This window comes from Pseudophryne corroboree, chromosome 3 (genome assembly GCF_028390025.1).
Source record: "Pseudophryne corroboree isolate aPseCor3 chromosome 3, aPseCor3.hap2, whole genome shotgun sequence".
Lineage (NCBI taxonomy): Eukaryota > Metazoa > Chordata > Amphibia > Anura > Myobatrachidae > Pseudophryne > Pseudophryne corroboree.
Window position 1 is genome coordinate 113,062,176 of NC_086446.1, and position 15,463 is coordinate 113,077,638.

General features: G+C 41.5%; 56 non-coding genes and 12 pseudogenes across 56 annotated transcripts; all 68 read right to left on the minus strand.

Moving 5' to 3' along the window:
- Positions 1-91: 91 nt before the first annotated feature.
- Positions 92-210, minus strand: LOC134888037 (5S ribosomal RNA; annotated as a pseudogene).
- A 107-nt stretch (positions 211-317) lies between these two features.
- LOC135068985 (5S ribosomal RNA) lies at positions 318-436 on the minus strand. Its single transcript, XR_010255176.1, has one exon. It is a non-coding gene; the product is annotated as a 5S ribosomal RNA (ribosomal RNA).
- Positions 437-543: 107 nt separating this feature from the next.
- Positions 544-662, minus strand: LOC135062975 (5S ribosomal RNA). The gene has a single exon (XR_010249316.1). It is a non-coding gene; the product is annotated as a 5S ribosomal RNA (ribosomal RNA).
- A 107-nt stretch (positions 663-769) lies between these two features.
- On the minus strand, positions 770-888 carry LOC135066456 (5S ribosomal RNA). Its single transcript, XR_010252703.1, has one exon. It is a non-coding gene; the product is annotated as a 5S ribosomal RNA (ribosomal RNA).
- Positions 889-995: 107 nt separating this feature from the next.
- On the minus strand, positions 996-1,114 carry LOC134894295 (5S ribosomal RNA; annotated as a pseudogene).
- A 107-nt stretch (positions 1,115-1,221) lies between these two features.
- On the minus strand, positions 1,222-1,341 carry LOC134884251 (5S ribosomal RNA). Its single transcript, XR_010168403.1, has one exon. It is a non-coding gene; the product is annotated as a 5S ribosomal RNA (ribosomal RNA).
- A 107-nt stretch (positions 1,342-1,448) lies between these two features.
- LOC135066467 (5S ribosomal RNA) lies at positions 1,449-1,567 on the minus strand. Its single transcript, XR_010252714.1, has one exon. It is a non-coding gene; the product is annotated as a 5S ribosomal RNA (ribosomal RNA).
- A 107-nt stretch (positions 1,568-1,674) lies between these two features.
- LOC135060878 (5S ribosomal RNA) lies at positions 1,675-1,793 on the minus strand. Its single transcript, XR_010247273.1, has one exon. It is a non-coding gene; the product is annotated as a 5S ribosomal RNA (ribosomal RNA).
- A 107-nt stretch (positions 1,794-1,900) lies between these two features.
- Positions 1,901-2,019, minus strand: LOC134885796 (5S ribosomal RNA). The gene has a single exon (XR_010169900.1). It is a non-coding gene; the product is annotated as a 5S ribosomal RNA (ribosomal RNA).
- A 107-nt stretch (positions 2,020-2,126) lies between these two features.
- LOC135066199 (5S ribosomal RNA) lies at positions 2,127-2,245 on the minus strand. The gene has a single exon (XR_010252453.1). It is a non-coding gene; the product is annotated as a 5S ribosomal RNA (ribosomal RNA).
- A 107-nt stretch (positions 2,246-2,352) lies between these two features.
- On the minus strand, positions 2,353-2,471 carry LOC134901911 (5S ribosomal RNA). The gene has a single exon (XR_010175386.1). It is a non-coding gene; the product is annotated as a 5S ribosomal RNA (ribosomal RNA).
- A 107-nt stretch (positions 2,472-2,578) lies between these two features.
- Positions 2,579-2,697, minus strand: LOC135062976 (5S ribosomal RNA). The gene has a single exon (XR_010249317.1). It is a non-coding gene; the product is annotated as a 5S ribosomal RNA (ribosomal RNA).
- Positions 2,698-2,804: 107 nt separating this feature from the next.
- Positions 2,805-2,923, minus strand: LOC135070967 (5S ribosomal RNA). Its single transcript, XR_010257114.1, has one exon. It is a non-coding gene; the product is annotated as a 5S ribosomal RNA (ribosomal RNA).
- A 107-nt stretch (positions 2,924-3,030) lies between these two features.
- LOC134884235 (5S ribosomal RNA) lies at positions 3,031-3,154 on the minus strand. Its single transcript, XR_010168388.1, has one exon. It is a non-coding gene; the product is annotated as a 5S ribosomal RNA (ribosomal RNA).
- A 107-nt stretch (positions 3,155-3,261) lies between these two features.
- Positions 3,262-3,380, minus strand: LOC135059298 (5S ribosomal RNA). Its single transcript, XR_010245706.1, has one exon. It is a non-coding gene; the product is annotated as a 5S ribosomal RNA (ribosomal RNA).
- Positions 3,381-3,487: 107 nt separating this feature from the next.
- LOC135066478 (5S ribosomal RNA) lies at positions 3,488-3,606 on the minus strand. Its single transcript, XR_010252725.1, has one exon. It is a non-coding gene; the product is annotated as a 5S ribosomal RNA (ribosomal RNA).
- A 107-nt stretch (positions 3,607-3,713) lies between these two features.
- LOC135068017 (5S ribosomal RNA) lies at positions 3,714-3,832 on the minus strand. The gene has a single exon (XR_010254227.1). It is a non-coding gene; the product is annotated as a 5S ribosomal RNA (ribosomal RNA).
- Positions 3,833-3,939: 107 nt separating this feature from the next.
- LOC135062553 (5S ribosomal RNA) lies at positions 3,940-4,058 on the minus strand. The gene has a single exon (XR_010248902.1). It is a non-coding gene; the product is annotated as a 5S ribosomal RNA (ribosomal RNA).
- A 107-nt stretch (positions 4,059-4,165) lies between these two features.
- Positions 4,166-4,284, minus strand: LOC135065085 (5S ribosomal RNA). The gene has a single exon (XR_010251375.1). It is a non-coding gene; the product is annotated as a 5S ribosomal RNA (ribosomal RNA).
- A 107-nt stretch (positions 4,285-4,391) lies between these two features.
- On the minus strand, positions 4,392-4,510 carry LOC134886657 (5S ribosomal RNA). Its single transcript, XR_010170736.1, has one exon. It is a non-coding gene; the product is annotated as a 5S ribosomal RNA (ribosomal RNA).
- Positions 4,511-4,617: 107 nt separating this feature from the next.
- On the minus strand, positions 4,618-4,736 carry LOC134901912 (5S ribosomal RNA). Its single transcript, XR_010175387.1, has one exon. It is a non-coding gene; the product is annotated as a 5S ribosomal RNA (ribosomal RNA).
- A 107-nt stretch (positions 4,737-4,843) lies between these two features.
- LOC135062977 (5S ribosomal RNA) lies at positions 4,844-4,962 on the minus strand. The gene has a single exon (XR_010249318.1). It is a non-coding gene; the product is annotated as a 5S ribosomal RNA (ribosomal RNA).
- Positions 4,963-5,069: 107 nt separating this feature from the next.
- LOC135070968 (5S ribosomal RNA) lies at positions 5,070-5,188 on the minus strand. The gene has a single exon (XR_010257115.1). It is a non-coding gene; the product is annotated as a 5S ribosomal RNA (ribosomal RNA).
- Positions 5,189-5,295: 107 nt separating this feature from the next.
- On the minus strand, positions 5,296-5,419 carry LOC134884236 (5S ribosomal RNA). Its single transcript, XR_010168389.1, has one exon. It is a non-coding gene; the product is annotated as a 5S ribosomal RNA (ribosomal RNA).
- Positions 5,420-5,526: 107 nt separating this feature from the next.
- LOC135066489 (5S ribosomal RNA) lies at positions 5,527-5,645 on the minus strand. The gene has a single exon (XR_010252736.1). It is a non-coding gene; the product is annotated as a 5S ribosomal RNA (ribosomal RNA).
- Positions 5,646-5,752: 107 nt separating this feature from the next.
- On the minus strand, positions 5,753-5,871 carry LOC135066500 (5S ribosomal RNA). The gene has a single exon (XR_010252747.1). It is a non-coding gene; the product is annotated as a 5S ribosomal RNA (ribosomal RNA).
- Positions 5,872-5,978: 107 nt separating this feature from the next.
- On the minus strand, positions 5,979-6,097 carry LOC135068018 (5S ribosomal RNA). Its single transcript, XR_010254228.1, has one exon. It is a non-coding gene; the product is annotated as a 5S ribosomal RNA (ribosomal RNA).
- Positions 6,098-6,204: 107 nt separating this feature from the next.
- LOC135062556 (5S ribosomal RNA) lies at positions 6,205-6,323 on the minus strand. Its single transcript, XR_010248904.1, has one exon. It is a non-coding gene; the product is annotated as a 5S ribosomal RNA (ribosomal RNA).
- A 107-nt stretch (positions 6,324-6,430) lies between these two features.
- On the minus strand, positions 6,431-6,549 carry LOC135065087 (5S ribosomal RNA). The gene has a single exon (XR_010251377.1). It is a non-coding gene; the product is annotated as a 5S ribosomal RNA (ribosomal RNA).
- Positions 6,550-6,656: 107 nt separating this feature from the next.
- Positions 6,657-6,775, minus strand: LOC135066891 (5S ribosomal RNA). The gene has a single exon (XR_010253127.1). It is a non-coding gene; the product is annotated as a 5S ribosomal RNA (ribosomal RNA).
- A 107-nt stretch (positions 6,776-6,882) lies between these two features.
- On the minus strand, positions 6,883-7,001 carry LOC134901226 (5S ribosomal RNA). The gene has a single exon (XR_010174717.1). It is a non-coding gene; the product is annotated as a 5S ribosomal RNA (ribosomal RNA).
- A 107-nt stretch (positions 7,002-7,108) lies between these two features.
- Positions 7,109-7,227, minus strand: LOC134901227 (5S ribosomal RNA). Its single transcript, XR_010174718.1, has one exon. It is a non-coding gene; the product is annotated as a 5S ribosomal RNA (ribosomal RNA).
- Positions 7,228-7,334: 107 nt separating this feature from the next.
- Positions 7,335-7,453, minus strand: LOC134887075 (5S ribosomal RNA; annotated as a pseudogene).
- A 107-nt stretch (positions 7,454-7,560) lies between these two features.
- On the minus strand, positions 7,561-7,679 carry LOC134901913 (5S ribosomal RNA). The gene has a single exon (XR_010175388.1). It is a non-coding gene; the product is annotated as a 5S ribosomal RNA (ribosomal RNA).
- Positions 7,680-7,786: 107 nt separating this feature from the next.
- LOC135062979 (5S ribosomal RNA) lies at positions 7,787-7,905 on the minus strand. The gene has a single exon (XR_010249320.1). It is a non-coding gene; the product is annotated as a 5S ribosomal RNA (ribosomal RNA).
- Positions 7,906-8,012: 107 nt separating this feature from the next.
- Positions 8,013-8,131, minus strand: LOC134901429 (5S ribosomal RNA). The gene has a single exon (XR_010174921.1). It is a non-coding gene; the product is annotated as a 5S ribosomal RNA (ribosomal RNA).
- A 107-nt stretch (positions 8,132-8,238) lies between these two features.
- Positions 8,239-8,357, minus strand: LOC135066511 (5S ribosomal RNA). The gene has a single exon (XR_010252759.1). It is a non-coding gene; the product is annotated as a 5S ribosomal RNA (ribosomal RNA).
- Positions 8,358-8,464: 107 nt separating this feature from the next.
- Positions 8,465-8,583, minus strand: LOC135062989 (5S ribosomal RNA). Its single transcript, XR_010249330.1, has one exon. It is a non-coding gene; the product is annotated as a 5S ribosomal RNA (ribosomal RNA).
- Positions 8,584-8,690: 107 nt separating this feature from the next.
- LOC134888677 (5S ribosomal RNA) lies at positions 8,691-8,809 on the minus strand (annotated as a pseudogene).
- A 107-nt stretch (positions 8,810-8,916) lies between these two features.
- LOC135064024 (5S ribosomal RNA) lies at positions 8,917-9,035 on the minus strand. The gene has a single exon (XR_010250340.1). It is a non-coding gene; the product is annotated as a 5S ribosomal RNA (ribosomal RNA).
- A 107-nt stretch (positions 9,036-9,142) lies between these two features.
- On the minus strand, positions 9,143-9,261 carry LOC135066523 (5S ribosomal RNA). The gene has a single exon (XR_010252771.1). It is a non-coding gene; the product is annotated as a 5S ribosomal RNA (ribosomal RNA).
- Positions 9,262-9,368: 107 nt separating this feature from the next.
- On the minus strand, positions 9,369-9,487 carry LOC135062766 (5S ribosomal RNA). Its single transcript, XR_010249110.1, has one exon. It is a non-coding gene; the product is annotated as a 5S ribosomal RNA (ribosomal RNA).
- A 107-nt stretch (positions 9,488-9,594) lies between these two features.
- On the minus strand, positions 9,595-9,713 carry LOC135063812 (5S ribosomal RNA). The gene has a single exon (XR_010250135.1). It is a non-coding gene; the product is annotated as a 5S ribosomal RNA (ribosomal RNA).
- Positions 9,714-9,820: 107 nt separating this feature from the next.
- LOC134886506 (5S ribosomal RNA) lies at positions 9,821-9,939 on the minus strand. Its single transcript, XR_010170586.1, has one exon. It is a non-coding gene; the product is annotated as a 5S ribosomal RNA (ribosomal RNA).
- Positions 9,940-10,046: 107 nt separating this feature from the next.
- On the minus strand, positions 10,047-10,165 carry LOC134895897 (5S ribosomal RNA; annotated as a pseudogene).
- Positions 10,166-10,272: 107 nt separating this feature from the next.
- Positions 10,273-10,392, minus strand: LOC134890109 (5S ribosomal RNA; annotated as a pseudogene).
- A 107-nt stretch (positions 10,393-10,499) lies between these two features.
- Positions 10,500-10,618, minus strand: LOC135066535 (5S ribosomal RNA). The gene has a single exon (XR_010252782.1). It is a non-coding gene; the product is annotated as a 5S ribosomal RNA (ribosomal RNA).
- A 107-nt stretch (positions 10,619-10,725) lies between these two features.
- LOC135060251 (5S ribosomal RNA) lies at positions 10,726-10,844 on the minus strand. The gene has a single exon (XR_010246642.1). It is a non-coding gene; the product is annotated as a 5S ribosomal RNA (ribosomal RNA).
- A 107-nt stretch (positions 10,845-10,951) lies between these two features.
- On the minus strand, positions 10,952-11,070 carry LOC135065905 (5S ribosomal RNA). The gene has a single exon (XR_010252173.1). It is a non-coding gene; the product is annotated as a 5S ribosomal RNA (ribosomal RNA).
- Positions 11,071-11,177: 107 nt separating this feature from the next.
- On the minus strand, positions 11,178-11,296 carry LOC134900823 (5S ribosomal RNA). Its single transcript, XR_010174327.1, has one exon. It is a non-coding gene; the product is annotated as a 5S ribosomal RNA (ribosomal RNA).
- A 107-nt stretch (positions 11,297-11,403) lies between these two features.
- Positions 11,404-11,523, minus strand: LOC134889848 (5S ribosomal RNA; annotated as a pseudogene).
- A 107-nt stretch (positions 11,524-11,630) lies between these two features.
- LOC135066547 (5S ribosomal RNA) lies at positions 11,631-11,749 on the minus strand. The gene has a single exon (XR_010252793.1). It is a non-coding gene; the product is annotated as a 5S ribosomal RNA (ribosomal RNA).
- Positions 11,750-11,856: 107 nt separating this feature from the next.
- LOC135060146 (5S ribosomal RNA) lies at positions 11,857-11,975 on the minus strand. Its single transcript, XR_010246536.1, has one exon. It is a non-coding gene; the product is annotated as a 5S ribosomal RNA (ribosomal RNA).
- A 107-nt stretch (positions 11,976-12,082) lies between these two features.
- LOC134902176 (5S ribosomal RNA) lies at positions 12,083-12,201 on the minus strand. Its single transcript, XR_010175647.1, has one exon. It is a non-coding gene; the product is annotated as a 5S ribosomal RNA (ribosomal RNA).
- A 108-nt stretch (positions 12,202-12,309) lies between these two features.
- LOC135063304 (5S ribosomal RNA) lies at positions 12,310-12,428 on the minus strand. The gene has a single exon (XR_010249639.1). It is a non-coding gene; the product is annotated as a 5S ribosomal RNA (ribosomal RNA).
- A 107-nt stretch (positions 12,429-12,535) lies between these two features.
- LOC135066560 (5S ribosomal RNA) lies at positions 12,536-12,654 on the minus strand. The gene has a single exon (XR_010252804.1). It is a non-coding gene; the product is annotated as a 5S ribosomal RNA (ribosomal RNA).
- A 107-nt stretch (positions 12,655-12,761) lies between these two features.
- On the minus strand, positions 12,762-12,880 carry LOC135063589 (5S ribosomal RNA). Its single transcript, XR_010249916.1, has one exon. It is a non-coding gene; the product is annotated as a 5S ribosomal RNA (ribosomal RNA).
- A 107-nt stretch (positions 12,881-12,987) lies between these two features.
- On the minus strand, positions 12,988-13,106 carry LOC135062588 (5S ribosomal RNA). Its single transcript, XR_010248938.1, has one exon. It is a non-coding gene; the product is annotated as a 5S ribosomal RNA (ribosomal RNA).
- A 107-nt stretch (positions 13,107-13,213) lies between these two features.
- Positions 13,214-13,332, minus strand: LOC135067644 (5S ribosomal RNA). Its single transcript, XR_010253855.1, has one exon. It is a non-coding gene; the product is annotated as a 5S ribosomal RNA (ribosomal RNA).
- Positions 13,333-13,439: 107 nt separating this feature from the next.
- On the minus strand, positions 13,440-13,558 carry LOC135066572 (5S ribosomal RNA). Its single transcript, XR_010252816.1, has one exon. It is a non-coding gene; the product is annotated as a 5S ribosomal RNA (ribosomal RNA).
- A 107-nt stretch (positions 13,559-13,665) lies between these two features.
- On the minus strand, positions 13,666-13,784 carry LOC134890853 (5S ribosomal RNA; annotated as a pseudogene).
- A 107-nt stretch (positions 13,785-13,891) lies between these two features.
- Positions 13,892-14,010, minus strand: LOC134887333 (5S ribosomal RNA; annotated as a pseudogene).
- Positions 14,011-14,117: 107 nt separating this feature from the next.
- Positions 14,118-14,236, minus strand: LOC135067646 (5S ribosomal RNA). The gene has a single exon (XR_010253857.1). It is a non-coding gene; the product is annotated as a 5S ribosomal RNA (ribosomal RNA).
- Positions 14,237-14,343: 107 nt separating this feature from the next.
- LOC135066584 (5S ribosomal RNA) lies at positions 14,344-14,462 on the minus strand. The gene has a single exon (XR_010252827.1). It is a non-coding gene; the product is annotated as a 5S ribosomal RNA (ribosomal RNA).
- A 107-nt stretch (positions 14,463-14,569) lies between these two features.
- Positions 14,570-14,688, minus strand: LOC134894221 (5S ribosomal RNA; annotated as a pseudogene).
- Positions 14,689-14,795: 107 nt separating this feature from the next.
- On the minus strand, positions 14,796-14,914 carry LOC134887334 (5S ribosomal RNA; annotated as a pseudogene).
- Positions 14,915-15,021: 107 nt separating this feature from the next.
- Positions 15,022-15,140, minus strand: LOC134884835 (5S ribosomal RNA). The gene has a single exon (XR_010168967.1). It is a non-coding gene; the product is annotated as a 5S ribosomal RNA (ribosomal RNA).
- Positions 15,141-15,247: 107 nt separating this feature from the next.
- Positions 15,248-15,366, minus strand: LOC134894272 (5S ribosomal RNA; annotated as a pseudogene).
- Positions 15,367-15,463: the final 97 nt, after the last annotated feature.

The window sequence follows — 15,463 nt, forward strand, 5'->3', positions numbered from 1 at the left end:
GTTTGAACTTTTCTACTTCTAACTACTGGTTCATAAATGAATACGTTTGAAAATGGAATGCATCAACAGAACGGTGTTGGCAGTATAAAAATATCTACAGCACCTTGTATTCCCAGGTGGTCTCCCATCCAAGTACTAACCAGGCACAACACTGCTTAGCTTCCAAGATCAGATGAGATTGAGCATATCCAGTGTGGTGTGGCTGTAGATGAACTTTGTGGTTTCTGTTAGAACTTTTCTACTTCTAACTACTGGTTCATAAATGAATATGTTTTAAAATGGAATGCATCAACAGAACGGTGTTTGCAGTATAAAATTATCTACAGCACCTTGTATTCCCAGGTGGTCTCCCATCCAAGTACTAACCAGGCCCAACACTGCTTTGCTTCCAAGATCAGATGAGATTGGGCGTATCCAGCGTGGTGTTGCTGTAGATGAGCTTTATGGTTTCTGTTAGAACTTTTCTACTTCTAACTACTGGTTCATAAATGAATACGTTTGAAAATGGAATGCATCAACAGAACGGTGTTGGCAGTATAAAAATATCTACAGCACCTTGTATTCCCAGGTGGTCTCCCATCCAAGTACTAACCAGGCCCAACACTGCTTAGCTTCCAAGATCAGATGAGATTGGGCGTATCCATTGTGGTGTGGCTGTAGATGAACTTTGTACTTTCTGTTAGAACTTTTCTACTTCTAACTACTGGTTCATAAATGAATACGTTTGAAAATGGAATGCATCAACAGAACGGTGTTGGCAGTATAAAAATATCTACAGCACCTTGTATTCCCAGGTGGTCTCCCATCCAAGTACTAACCAGGCCCAACACTGCTTAGCTTCCAAGATCAGATGAGATTGGGCGTATCCAGTGTGGTGTGGCTGTAGATGAGCTTTGTGGTTTCTGTTAGAACTTTTCTACTTCTAACTACTGGTTCATAAATGAATACTTTTGAAAATGGAATGCATCAACAGTACGGTGTTGGCAGTATAAAAATATCTACAGCACCTTGTATTCCCAAGTGGTCTCCCTTCCAAGTACTAACCAGGCTCAACACTGCTTAGCTTCCTAGATCAGATGAGATTGGGCGTATCCAGTGTGGTGTGGCTGTATATGAGCTTTGTGGTTTCTGTTAGAACTTTTCTACTTCTAACTACTGGTTCATAAATGAATACGTTTGAAAATGGAATGCATCAACAGAACGGTGTTGGCAGTATAAAAATATTTACAGCACCTATGTATTCCCAGGTGGTCCCCCATCCAAGTACTAACCAGGCCCAACACTGCTTAGCTTCCAAGATCAGATGAGATTGGGCGTATCCAGTGTGGTGTGGCTGTAGATGAGCTTTGTGGTTTCTGTTAGAACTTTTCTACTTCTAACTACTGGTTCATAAATGAATACGTTTGAAAATGGAATGCATCAACAGAACGGTGTTGGCAGTATAAAAATATCTACAGCACCTTGTATTCCCAGGTGGTCTCCCATCCAAGTACTAACCAGGCCCAACACTGCTTAGCTTCCAAGATCAGATGAGATTGGGCGTATCCAGTGTGGTGTGGCTGTAGATGAGCTTTGTGGTTTCTGTTAGAACTTTTCTACTTCTAACTACTGGTTCATAAATGAATACGTTTGAAAATGGAATGCATCAACAGAACGGTGTTGGCAGTATAAAAATATCTACAGTACCTTGTATTCCCAGGTGGTCTCCCATCCAAGTACTAACCAGGCCCAACACTGCTTAGCTTCCAAGATCAGATGAGATTGGGCGTATCCAGTGTGGTGTGGCTGTAGATGAGCTTTATGGTTTCTGTTAGAACTTTTCTACTTCTAACTACTGGTTCATAAATGAATACGTTTGAAAATGGAATGCATCAACAGAACGGTGTTGGCAGTATAAAAATATCTACAGCACCTTGTATTCCCAGGTGGTCTCCCATCCAAGTAATAACCAGGCCCAACACTGCTTAGCTTCCAAGATCAGATGAGATTGGGCATATCCAATGTGGTGTGGCTGTAGATGAACTTTGTGGTTTCTGTTAGAACTTTTCTACTTCTAACTACTGGTTCATAAATGAATACATTTGAAAATGGAATGCATCAACAGAACGGTGTTGGCAGTATAAAAATATCTACAGCTCCTTGTATTCCCAGGTGGTCTCCCATCCAAGTACTAACCAGGCCCAACACTGCTTAGCTTCCAAGATCAGATGAGATTGGGCATATCCAGTGTGGTGTGGCTGTAGATGAACTTTGTGGTTTCTGTTAGAACTTTTCTACTTCTAACTACTGGTTCATAAATGAATATGTTTTAAAATGGAATACATCAACAGAACGGTGTTTGTAGTATAAAATTATCTACAGCACCTTGTATTCCCAGGTGGTCTCCCATCCAAGTACTAACCAGGCCCAACACTGCTTAGCTTCCAAGATCAGATGAGATTGGGCGTATCCAGCGTGGTGTGGCTGTAGATGAGCTTTATGGTTTCTGTTAGAACTTTTCTACTTCTAACTACTGGTTCATAAATGAATACGTTTGAAAATGGAATGCATCAACAGAACGGTGTTGGCAGTATAAAAATATCTACAGCACCTTGTATTCCCAGGTGGTCTCCCATCCAAGTACTAACCAGGCCCAACACTGCTTAGCTTCCAAGATCAGATGAGATTGGGCGTATCCATTGTGGTGTGGCTGTAGATGAACTTTGTGGTTTCTGTTAGAACTTTTCTACTTCTAACTACTGGTTCATAAATGAATATATTTTAAAATGGAAAGCATCAACAGAACGGTGTTTGCAGTATAAAATTATCTACAGCACCTTGTATTCCCAGGTGGTCTCCCATCCAAGTACTAACCAGGCCCAACATCGCTTAGCTTCCAAGATCAGATGAGATTGGGCGTATCCAGTGTAGTGTGGCTGTAGATGAGCTTTGTGGTTTCTGTTAGAACTTTTCTACTTCTAACTACTGGTTCATAAATGAATACGTTTGAAAATGGAATGCATCAACAGAACGGTGTTGGCAGTATAAAAATATCTACAGCACCTTGTATTCCCAGGTGGTCTCCCATCCAAGTACTAACCAGGCCCAACACTGCTTAGCTTAGCTTCCAAGATCAGATGAGATTGGGCGTATCCAGTGTGGTGTGGCTGTAGATAAGCTTTGTGGTTTCTGTTAGAACTTTTCTACTTCTAACTACTGGTTCATAAATGAATACGTTTGAAAATGGAATGCATCAACAGAACGGTGTTGGCAGTATAAAAATATCTACAGCACCTTGTATTCCCAGGTGGTCTCCCATCCAAGTACTAACCAGGCCCAACACTGCTTAGCTTCCAAGATCAGATGAGATTGAGCGTATCCAGTGTGGTGTGGCTGTAGATGAGCTTTGTGGTTTCTGTTAGAACTTTTCTACTTGTAACTACTGGTTCATAAATGAATACGTTTGAAAATGGAATGCATCAACAGAACGGTGTTGGCAGTATAAAAATATCTACAGCACCTTGTATTCCCAGGTGGTCTCCCATCCAAGTACTAACCAGGCCCAACACTGCTTAGCTTCCAAGATCAGATGAGATTGGGCGTATCCAGTGTGGTGTGGCTGTAGATGAACTTTGTGGTTTCTGTTAGAACTTTTCTACTTCTAACTACTGGTTCATAAATGAATACATTTTAAAATGGAATGCATCAACAGAACGGTGTTGGCAGTATAAAATTATCTACAGCACCTTGTATACCCAGGTGGTCTCCCATCCAAGTACTAACCAGGCCCAACACTGTTTAGCTTCCAAGATCAGATGAGATTGGGCGTATCCAGTGTGGTGTGGCTGTAGATAAACTTTGTGGTTTCTGTTAGAACTTTTCTACTTCTAACTACTGGTTCATAAATGAATATGTTTTAAAATGGAATGCATCAACAGAACGGTGTTGGCAGTATAAAATTATCTACAGCACCTTATATTCCCAGGTGGTCTCCCATCCAAGTACTAACCAGGCCCAACACTGCTTAGCTTCCAAGATCAGATGAGATTGGGCGTATCCAGTGTGGTGTGGCTGTAAATGAGCTTTATGGTTTCTGTTAGAACTTTTCTACTTCTAACTACTGGTTCATAAATGAATACGTTTGAAAATGGAATGCATCAACAGAACGGTGTTGGCAGTATAAAAATATCTTCAGCACCTTGTATTCCCAGGTGGTCTCCCATCCAAGTACTAACCAGGCCCAACACTGCTTAGCTTCCAAGATCAGATGAGATTGGGCGTATCCAGTGTGGTGTGGCTGTAGATGAACTTTGTGGTTTCTGTTAGAACTTTTCTACTTCTAACTACTGGTTCATAAATGAATAGGTTTTAAAATGGAATGCATCAACAGAACGGTGTTGGCAGTATAAAATTATCTACAGCACCTTGTATTCCCAGGTGGTCTCCCATCCAAGTACTAACCAGACCCAACATTGCTTAGCTTCCAAGATCAGATGAGATTGGGAGAATCCAGTGTGGTGTGGCTGTAGATGAGCTTTACGGTTTCTGTTAGAACTTTTCTACTTCTAACTACTGGTTCATAAATGAATATGTTTTAAAATGGAATGCATCAACAGAACGGTGTTTGTAGTATAAAATTATCTACAGCACCTTGTATTCCCAGGTGGTCTCCCATCCAAGTACTAACCAGGCCCAACACTGCTTAGCTTCCAAGATCAGATGAGATTGGGCGTATCCAGCGTGGTGTGGCTGTAGATGAGCTTTATGGTTTCTGTTAGAACTTTTCTACTTCTAACTACTGGTTCATAAATGAATACGTTTGAAAATGGAATGCATCAACAGAACGGTGTTGGCAGTATAAAAATATCTACAGCACCTTGTATTCCCAGGTGGTCTCCCATCCAAGTACTAACCAGGCCCAACACTGCTTAGCTTCCAAGATCAGATGAGATTGGGCGTATCCATTGTGGTGTGGCTGTAGATGAACTTTGTGGTTTCTGTTAGAACTTTTCTACTTCTAACTACTGGTTCATAAATGAATATATTTTAAAATGGAAAGCATCAACAGAACGGTGTTTGCAGTATAAAATTATCTACAGCACCTTGTATTCCCAGGTGGTCTCCCATCCAAGTACTAACCAGGCCCAACATCGCTTAGCTTCCAAGATCAGATGAGATTGGGCGTATCCAGTGTAGTGTGGCTGTAGATGAGCTTTGTGGTTTCTGTTAGAACTTTTCTACTTCTAACTACTGGTTCATAAATGAATACGTTTGAAAATGGAATGCATCAACAGAACGGTGTTGGCAGTATAAAAATATCTACAGCACCTTGTATTCCCAGGTGGTCTCCCATCCAAGTACTAACCAGGCCCAACACTGCTTAGCTTAGCTTCCAAGATCAGATGAGATTGGGCGTATCCAGTGTGGTGTGGCTGTAGATAAGCTTTGTGGTTTCTGTTAGAACTTTTCTACTTCTAACTACTGGTTCATAAATGAATACGTTTGAAAATGGAATGCATCAACAGAACGGTGTTGGCAGTATAAAAATATCTACAGCACCTTGTATTCCCAGGTGGTCTCCCATCCAAGTACTAACCAGGCCCAACACTGCTTAGCTTCCAAGATCAGATGAGATTGGGCGTATCCAGTGTGGTGTGGCTGTAGATGAGCTTTGTGGTTTCTGTTAGAACTTTTCTACTTGTAACTACTGGTTCATAAATGAATACGTTTGAAAATGGAATGCATCAACAGAACGGTGTTGGCAGTATAAAAATATCTACAGCACCTTGTATTCCCAGGTGGTCTCCCATCCAAGTACTAACCAGGCCCAACACTGCTTAGCTTCCAAGATCAGATGAGATTGGGCGTATCCAGTGTGGTGTGGCTGTAGATGAACTTTGTGGTTTCTGTTAGAACTTTTCTACTTCTAACTACTGGTTCATAAATGAATACATTTTAAAATGGAATGCATCAACAGAACGGTGTTGGCAGTATAAAATTATCTACAGCACCTTGTATACCCAGGTGGTCTCCCATCCAAGTACTAACCAGGCCCAACACTGTTTAGCTTCCAAGATCAGATGAGATTGGGCGTATCCAGTGTGGTGTGGCTGTAGATAAACTTTGTGGTTTCTGTTAGAACTTTTCTACTTCTAACTACTGGTTCATAAATGAATATGTTTTAAAATGGAATGCATCAACAGAACGGTGTTGGCAGTATAAAATTATCTACAGCACCTTATATTCCCAGGTGGTCTCCCATCCAAGTACTAACCAGGCCCAACACTGCTTAGCTTCCAAGATCAGATGAGATTGGGCGTATCCAGTGTGGTGTGGCTGTAAATGAGCTTTATGGTTTCTGTTAGAACTTTTCTACTTCTAACTACTGGTTCATAAATGAATACGTTTGAAAATGGAATGCATCAACAGAACGGTGTTGGCAGTATAAAAATATCTTCAGCACCTTGTATTCCCAGGTGGTCTCCCATCCAAGTACTAACCAGGCCCAACACTGCTTAGCTTCCAAGATCAGATGAGATTGGGCGTATCCAGTGTGGTGTGGCTGTAGATGAACTTTGTGGTTTCTGTTAGAACTTTTCTACTTCTAACTACTGGTTCATAAATGAATAGGTTTTAAAATGGAATGCATCAACAGAACGGTGTTGGCAGTATAAAATTATCTACAGCACCTTGTATTCCCAGGTGGTCTCCCATCCAAGTACTAACCAGACCCAACACTGCTTAGCTTCCAAGATCAGATGAGATTGGGAGAATCCAGTGTGGTGTGGCTGTAGATGAGCTTTACGGTTTCTGTTAGAACTTTTCTACTTCTAACTACTGGTTCATAAATGAATACGTTTGAAAATGGAATGCATCAACAGAACGGTGTTGGCAGTATATAAATATCTACAGCACCTTGTATTCCCAGGTGGTCTCCCATCAAAGTACTAACCAGGCCCAACACTGCTTAGCTTCCAAGATCAGATGAGATTGGGCGTATCCAGTGTGGTGTGGCTGTAGATGAGCTTTACGGTTTCTGTTTGAACTTTTCTACTTCTAACTACTGGTTCATAAATGAATACATTTGAAAATGGAATGCATCAACAGAACGGTGTTGGCAGTATAAAAATATCTACAGCACCTTGTATTCCCAGGTGGTCTCCCATCAAAGTACTAACCAGGCCCAACACTGCTTAGCTTCCAAGATCAGATGAGATTGGGCGTATCCAGTGTGGTGTGGCTGTAGATGAGCTTTGGGGTTTCTGTTTGAACTTTTCTACTTCTAACTACTGGTTCATAAATGAATACATTTGAAAATGGAATGCATCAACAGAACGGTGTTGGCAGTATAAAAATATCTACAGCTCCTTGTATTCCCAGGTGGTCTCCCATCCAAGTACTAACCAGGCCCAACACTGCATAGCTTCCAAGATCAGATGAGATTGGGCATTTCCAGTGTGGTGTGGCTGTAGATGAACTTTGTGGTTTCTGTTAGAACTTTTCTACTTCTAACTACTGGTTCATAAATGAATATGTTTTAAAATGGAATGCATCAACAGAACGGTGTTTGTAGTATAAAATTATCTACAGCACCTTGTATTCCCAGGTGGTCTCCCATCCAAGTACTAACCAGGCCCAACACTGCTTAGCTTCCAAGATCAGATGAGATTGGGCGTATCCAGCGTGGTGTGGCTGTAGATGAGCTTTATGGTTTCTGTTAGAACTTTTCTACTTCTAACTACTGGTTCATAAATGAATACGTTTGAAAATGGAATGCATCAACAGAACGGTGTTGGCAGTATAAAAATATCTACAGCACCTTGTATTCCCAGGTGGTCTCCCATCCAAGTACTAACCAGGCCCAACACTGCTTAGCTTCCAAGATCAGATGAGATTGGGCGTATCCATTGTGGTGTGGCTGTAGATGAACTTTGTGGTTTCTGTTAGAACTTTTCTACTTCTAACTACTGGTTCATAAATGAATACGTTTGAAAATGGAATGCATCAACAGAACGGTGTTGGCAGTATAAAAATATCTACAGCACCTTGTATTCCCAGGTGGTCTCCCATCCAAGTACTAACCAGGCCCAACACTGCTTAGCTTCCAAGATCAAATGAGATTGGGCGTATCCAGTGTGGTGTGGCTGTAGATGAGCTTTGTGGTTTCTGTTAGAACTTTTCTACTTCTAACTACTGGTTCATAAATGAATACTTTTGAAAATGGAATGCATCAACAGTACGGTGTTGGCAGTATAAAAATATCTACAGCACCTTGTATTCCCAGGTGGTCTCCCATCCAAGTACTAACCAGGCCCAACACTGCTTAGCTTCCAAGATCAGATGAGATTGGGCGTATCCAGTGTGGTGTGGCTGTAGATGAGCTTTGTGGTTTCTGTTAGAACTTTTCTACTTCTAACTACTGGTTCATAAATGAATACGTTTGAAAATGGAATGCATCAACAGAACGGTGTTGGCAGTATAAAAATATCTACAGCACCTTGTATTCCCAGGTGGTCTCCCATCCAAGTACTAACCAGGCCCAACACTGCTTAGCTTCCAAGATCAGATGAGATTGGGCATATCCAGTGTGGTGTGGCTGTAGACGAGCTTTGTGGTTTCTGTTAGAACTTTTCTACTTGTAACTACTGGTTCATAAATGAATACGTTTGAAAATGGAATGCATCAACAGAACGGTGTTGGCAGTATAAAAATATCTACAGCACCTTGTATTCCCAGGTGGTCTCCCATCCAAGTACTAACCAGGCCCAACACTGCTTAGCTTCCAAGATCAGATGATATTGGGCGTATCCAGTATGGTGTGGCTGTAAATGAACTTTGTGGTTTCTGTTAGAACTTTTCTACTTCTAACTACTGGTTCATAAATGAATACATTTTAAAATGGAATGCATCAACAGAACGGTGTTGGCAGTATAAAATTATCTACAGCACCTTGTATACCCAGGTGGTCTCCCATCCAAGTACTAACCAGGCCCAACACTGCTTAGCTTCCAAGATCAGATGAGATTGGGCGTATCCAGTGTGGTGTGGCTGTAGATGAGCTTTATGGTTTCTGTTAGAACTTTTCTACTTCTAACTACTGGTTCATAAATGAATACATTTGAAAATGGAATGCATCAACAGAACGGTGTTGGCAGTATGAAAATATCTACAGCACCTTGTATTCCCAGGTGGTCTCCCATCCAAGTACTAACCAGGCCCAACACTGCTTAGCTTCCAAGATCAGATGAGATTGGGCGTATCCAGTGTGGTGTGGCTGTAGATGAGCTTAGTGGTCTCTGTTAGAACGTTTCTACTTCTAACTACTGGTTCATAAATGAATACGTTTGAAAATGGAATGCATCAACAGAACGGTGTTGGCAGTATAAAAATATCTACAGCACCTTGTATTCCCAGGTGGTCTCCCATCCAAGTACTAACCAGGCCCAACACTGCTTAGCTTCCAAGATCAGATGAGATTGGGCGTATCCAGTGTGGTGTGGTTGTAGATGAGCGTTGTGGTTTCTGTTAGAACTTTTCTACTTCTAACTACTGGTTCATAAATGAATACGTTTGAAAATGGAATGCATCAACAGAACGGTGTTGGCAGTATAAAAATATCTACAGCACCTTGTATTCCCAGGTGGTCTCCCATCCAAGTACTAACCAGGCCCAATACTGCTTAGCTTCCAAGATCAGATGAGATTGGGCGTATCCAGTGTGGTGTGGCTGTAGATGAGCTTTGTGGTTTCTGATTGAACTTTTCTACTTCTAACTACTGGTTCATAAATGAATACATTTGAAAATTGAATGCATCAACAGAACGGTGTTGGAAGTATAAAAATGTCTACAGCACCTTGTATTCCCAGGTGATCTCCCATCCAAGTACTAACCAGGGCCAACAATGCTTAGCTTCCAAGATCAGATGAGATTGGGCGTATCCATTGTGGTGTGGCTGTAGATGAACTTTGTGGTTTCTGTTAGAACTTTTCTACTTCTAACTACTGGTTCATAAATGAATACGTTTGAAAATGGAATGCATCAACAGAACGGTGTTGGCAGTATAAAAATATCTACAGCACCTTGTATTCCCAGGTGATCTCCCATCCAAGAACTAACCAGGCTCAACACTGCTTAGCTTCCTAGATCAGATGAGATTGGGCGTATCCAGTGTGGTTTGGCTGTATATGAGCTTTGTGGTTTCTGTTAGAACTTTTCTACTTCTAACTACTGGTTCATAAATGAATACGTTTGAAAATGGAATGCATCAACAGAACGGTGTTGGCAGTATAAAAATATTTACAGCACCTATGTATTCCCAGGTGGTCTCCCATCCAAGTACTAACCAGGCCCAACACTGCTTAGCTTCCAAGATCAGATGAGATTGGGCATATCCAGTGTGGTGTGGCTGTAGAAGAGCTTTATGGTTTCTGTTAGTACTTTTCTACTTCTAACTACTGGTTCATAAATGAATACGTTTGAAAATGGAATGCATCAACAGAACGGTGTTGGCAGTATAAAAATATCTACAGCACCTTGTATTCCCAGGTGGTCTCCCATCCAAGTACTAACCAGGCCCAACACTGCTTAGCTTCCAAGATCAGATGAGATTGGGCGTATCCAGTGTGGTGTGGCTGTAGATGAGCTTTATGGTTTCTGTTAGAACTTTTCTACTTCTAACTACTGGTTCATAAATGAATACGTTTTAAAATGGAATGCATCAACAGAACGGTGTTGGCAGTATAAAATTATCTACAGCACCTTGTATTCCCAGGTGGTCTCCCATCCAAGTACTAACCAGGACCAACACTGCTTAACTTCCAAGATCAGATGAGATTGGGCGTATCCAGTGTGGTGTGGCTGTAGATGAGCTTTATGGTTTCTGTTAGAACTTTTCTACTTCTAACTACTGGTTCATAAATGAATACGTTTGAAAATGGAATGCATCAACAGAACGGTGTTGGCAGTATAAAAATATCTACAGCACCTTGTATTCCCAGGTGGTCTCCCATCCAAGTACTAACCAGGCTCAACACTGCTTAGCTTCCAAGATCAGATGAGATTGGGCGTATCCAGTGTGGTGTGGCTGTAGATGAGCTTTGTGGTTTCTGTTAGAACTTTTCTACTTCTAACTACTGGTTCATAAATGAATACGTTTGAAAATGGAATGCATCAACAGAACGGTGTTGGCAGTATAAAAATATCTACAGCACCTTGTATTCCCAGGTGGTCTCCCATCCAAGTACTAACCAGGCCCAACACTGCTTAGCTTCCAAGATCAGATGAGATTGGGCGTATCCAGTGCGGTGTGGCTGTAGATGAGCTTTGTGGTTTCTGTTAGAACTTTTCTACTTCTAACTACTGGTTCATAAATGAATACGTTTGAAAATGGAATGCATCAACAGAACGGTGTTGGCAGTATAAAAATGTTTACAGCACCTATGTATTCCCAGGTGGTCTCCCATCCAAGTACTAACCAGGCCCAACACTGCTTAGCTTCCAAGATCAGATGAGATTGGGCATATCCAGTGTGGTGTGGCTGTAGAAGAGCTTTATGGTTTCTGTTAGTACTTTTCTACTTCTAACTACTGGTTCATAAATGAATACGTTTGAAAATGGAATGCATCAACAGAACGGTGTTGGCAGTATAAAAATATCTACAGCACCTTGTATTCCCAGGTGGTCTCCCATCCAAGTACTAACCAGGCCCAACACTGCTTAGCTTCCAAGATCAGATGAGATTGGGCGTATCCAGTGTGGTGTGGCTGTAGATGAGCTTTATGGTTTCTGTTAGAACTTTTCTACTTCTAACTACTGGTTCATAAATGAATACGTTTTAAAATGGAATGCATCAACAGAACGGTGTTGGCAGTATAAAATTATCTACAGCACCTTGTATTCCCTGGTGGTCTCCCATCCAAGTACTAACCAGGCCCAACACTGCTTAGCTTCCAAGATCAGATGAGATTGGGCGTATCCAGTGTGGTGTGGCTGTAGATGCGCTTTATGGTTTCTGTTAGAACTTTTCTACTTCTAACTACTGGTTCATAAATGAATACGTTTGAAAATGGAATGCATCAACAGAACGGTGTTGGCAGTATAAAAATATCTACAGCACCTTGTATTCCCAGGTGGTCTCCCATCCAAGTACTAACCAAGCCCAACACTGCTTAGCTTCCAAGATCAGATGAGATTGGGCGTATCCAGTGTGGTGTGGCTGTAGATGAGCTTTGTGGTTTCTGTTAGAACTTTTCTACTTCTAACTACTGGTTCATAAATGAATACGTTTCAAAAATGGAATGCATCAACAGAACGGTGTTGGCAGTATAAAAATATCTACAGTCCCTTGTATTCCCAGGTGGTCTCCCATCCAAGTACTAACCAGGCCCAACACTGCTTAGCTTCCAAGATCAGATGAGATTGGGCGTATCCAGTGTGGTGTGACTGTAGATGAGCTTTATGGTTTCTGTTAGAACTTTTCTACTTCTAACTACTGGTTCATAAATGAATACGTTTGAAAATGGAATGCATCAACAGAACGGTGTTAGCAGTATAAAAATATCTACAGCACCTTGTATTCCCAGGTGGTCTCCCATCCAAGTACTAACCAGGCCCAACACTGCTTAGCTTCCAAGATCAGATGAGATTGGGCGTATCCAGTGTGGTGTGGCTGTAGATGAGCTTTGTGGTTTCTGTTAGAACTTTTCTACTTCAAACTACTGGTTCATAAATGAATAAGTTTGAAAATGGAATGCATCAACAGAACGGTGTTGGCAGTATAAAAATATCTACAGCACCTTGTATTCCCAGGTGGTCTCCCATCCAAGTATTAACCAGGCCCAACACTGCTTAGCTTCCAAGATCAGATGAGATTGGGCGTATCCAGTGTGGTGTGGCTGTAGATGAGCTTTATAGTTTCTGTTAGAACTTTTCTACTTCTAACTACTGGTTCATAAATGAATACATTTGAAAATGGGATGCATCAACAGAACGGTGTTAGCAGTATAAAAATATCTACAGCACCTTGTATTCCCAGGTGGTCTCCCATCCAAGTACTAACCAGGCCCAACACTGCTTAGCATCCAAGATCAGATGAGATTGGGCGTATCCAGTGTGGTGTGGCTGTAGATGAGCTTTGTGGTTTCTGTTAGAACTTTTCTACTTCTAACTACTGGTTCATAAATGAATACGTTTGAAAATGGAATGCATCAACAGAACGGTGTTGGCAGTATAAAAATATCTACAGTCCCTTGTATTCCCAGGTGGTCTCCCATCCAAGTACTAACCAGGCCCAACACTGCTTAGCTTCCAAGATCAGATGAGATTGGGCGTATCCAGTGTGGTGTGGCTGTAGATGAGCTTTATGGTTTCTGTTAGAACTTTTCTACTTCTAACTACTGGTTCATAAATGAATACGTTTGAAAATGGAATGCATCAACAGAACGGTGTTGGCAGTATAAAAATATCTACAGCACCTTGTATTCCCAGGTGGTCTCCCATCCAAGTACTAACCAGGCCCAACACTGCTTAGCTTCCAAGATCAGATGAGATTGGGCGTATCCAGTGTGGTGTGGCTGTAGATGAGCTTAGAGGTTTCTGTTAGAACTTTTCTACTTCTAACTACTGGTTCATAAATGAATACGTTTGAAAATGGAATGCATCAACAGAACGGTGTTGGCAGTATAAAAATATCTCCAGCACCTTGTATTCCCAGGTGGTCTCCCATCCAAGTACTAACCAGGCCCAACACTGCTTAGCTTCCAAGATAAGATGAGATTGGGCGTATCCAGTGTGGTGTGGCTGTAGATGAGCTTTGTGGTTTCTGTTAGAACTTTTCTACTTCTAACTACTGGTTCATAAATGAATACGTTTGAAAATGGAATGCATCAACAGAACGGTGTTGGCAGTATAAAAATATCTACAGCACCTTGTATCCCCAGGTGGTCTCCCATCCAAGTACTAACCAGGCCCAACACTGCTTAGCTTCAAAGATCAGATGAGATTGGGCGTATCCAGTGTGGTGTGGCTGTAGATAAGCTTTGTGGTTTCTGTTAGAACTTTTCTACTTCTAACTACTGGTTCATAAATGAATACGTTTGAAAATGGAATGCATCAACAGAACGGTGTTGGCAGTATAAAAATATCTACAGTCCCTTGTATTCCCAGGTGGTCTCCCATCCAAGTACTAACCAGGCCCAACACTGCTTAGCTTCCAAGATCAGATGAGATTGGGCGTATCCAGTGTGGTGTGGCTGTAGATGAGCTTTATGGTTTCTGTTAGAACTTTTCTACTTCTAACTACTGGTTCATAAATGAATACGTTTGAAAATGGAATGCATCAACAGAACGGTGTTGGCAGTATAAAAATATCTACAGCACCTTGTATTCCCAGGTGGTCTCCCATCCAAGTACTAACCAGGCCCAACACTGCTTAGCTTCCAAGATCAGATGAGATTGGGCGTATCCAGTGTGGTGTGGCTGTAGATGAGCTTAGTGGTTTCTGTTAGAACTTTTCTACTTCTAACTACTGGTTCATAAATGAATACGTTTGAAAATGGAATGCATCAACAGAACGGTGTTGGCAGTATAAAAATACATCCAGCACCTTGTATTCCCAGGTGGTCTCCCATCCAAGTACTAACCAGGCCCAACACTGCTTAGCTTCCAAGATAAGATGAGATTGGGCGTATCCAGTGTGGTGTGGCTGTAGATGAGCTTTGTGGTTTCTGTTAGAACTTTTCTACTTCTAACTACTGGTTCATAAATGAATACGTTTGAAAATGGAATGCATCAACAGAACGGTGTTGGCAGTATAAAAATATCTACAGCACCTTGTATCCCCAGGTGGTCTCCCATCCAAGTACTAACCAGGCCCAACACTGCTTAGCTTCAAAGATCAGATGAGATTGGGCGTATCCAGTGTGGTGTGGCTGTAGATAAGCTTTGTGGTTTCTGTTAGAACTTTTCTACTTCTAACTACTGGTTCATAGATGAATACGTTTAAAAATGGAATGCATCAACAGAACGGTGTTGGCAGTATAAAAATATCTACAGCACCTTGTATTCCCAGGTGGTATCCCATCCAAGTACTAACCAGGCCCAACACTGCTTAGCTTCCAAGATCAGATGAGAGTGGGCGTATCCAGTGTGGTGTGGCTGTAGATGAGCTTTGTGGTTTCTGTTAGACATTTTCTACTTCTAACTACTGGTTCATAAATGAATACGTTTGAAAATGGAATGCATCAGCAGAACGGTGTTGGCAGTATAAAAATATCTACAGCACCTTGTATTCCCAGGTGGTCTCCCATCCAAGTACTAACCAGGCTCAACACTGCTTTGCTTTCTAGATCAGATGAGATTGGGCGTATCCAGTGTGGTGTGGCTGTAAATGAGCTTTGTGGTTTCTGTTAGAACTTTTCTACTTCTAACTACTGGTTCATAAATGAATACGTTTGAAAATGGAATGCATCAACAGAACGGTGTTGGC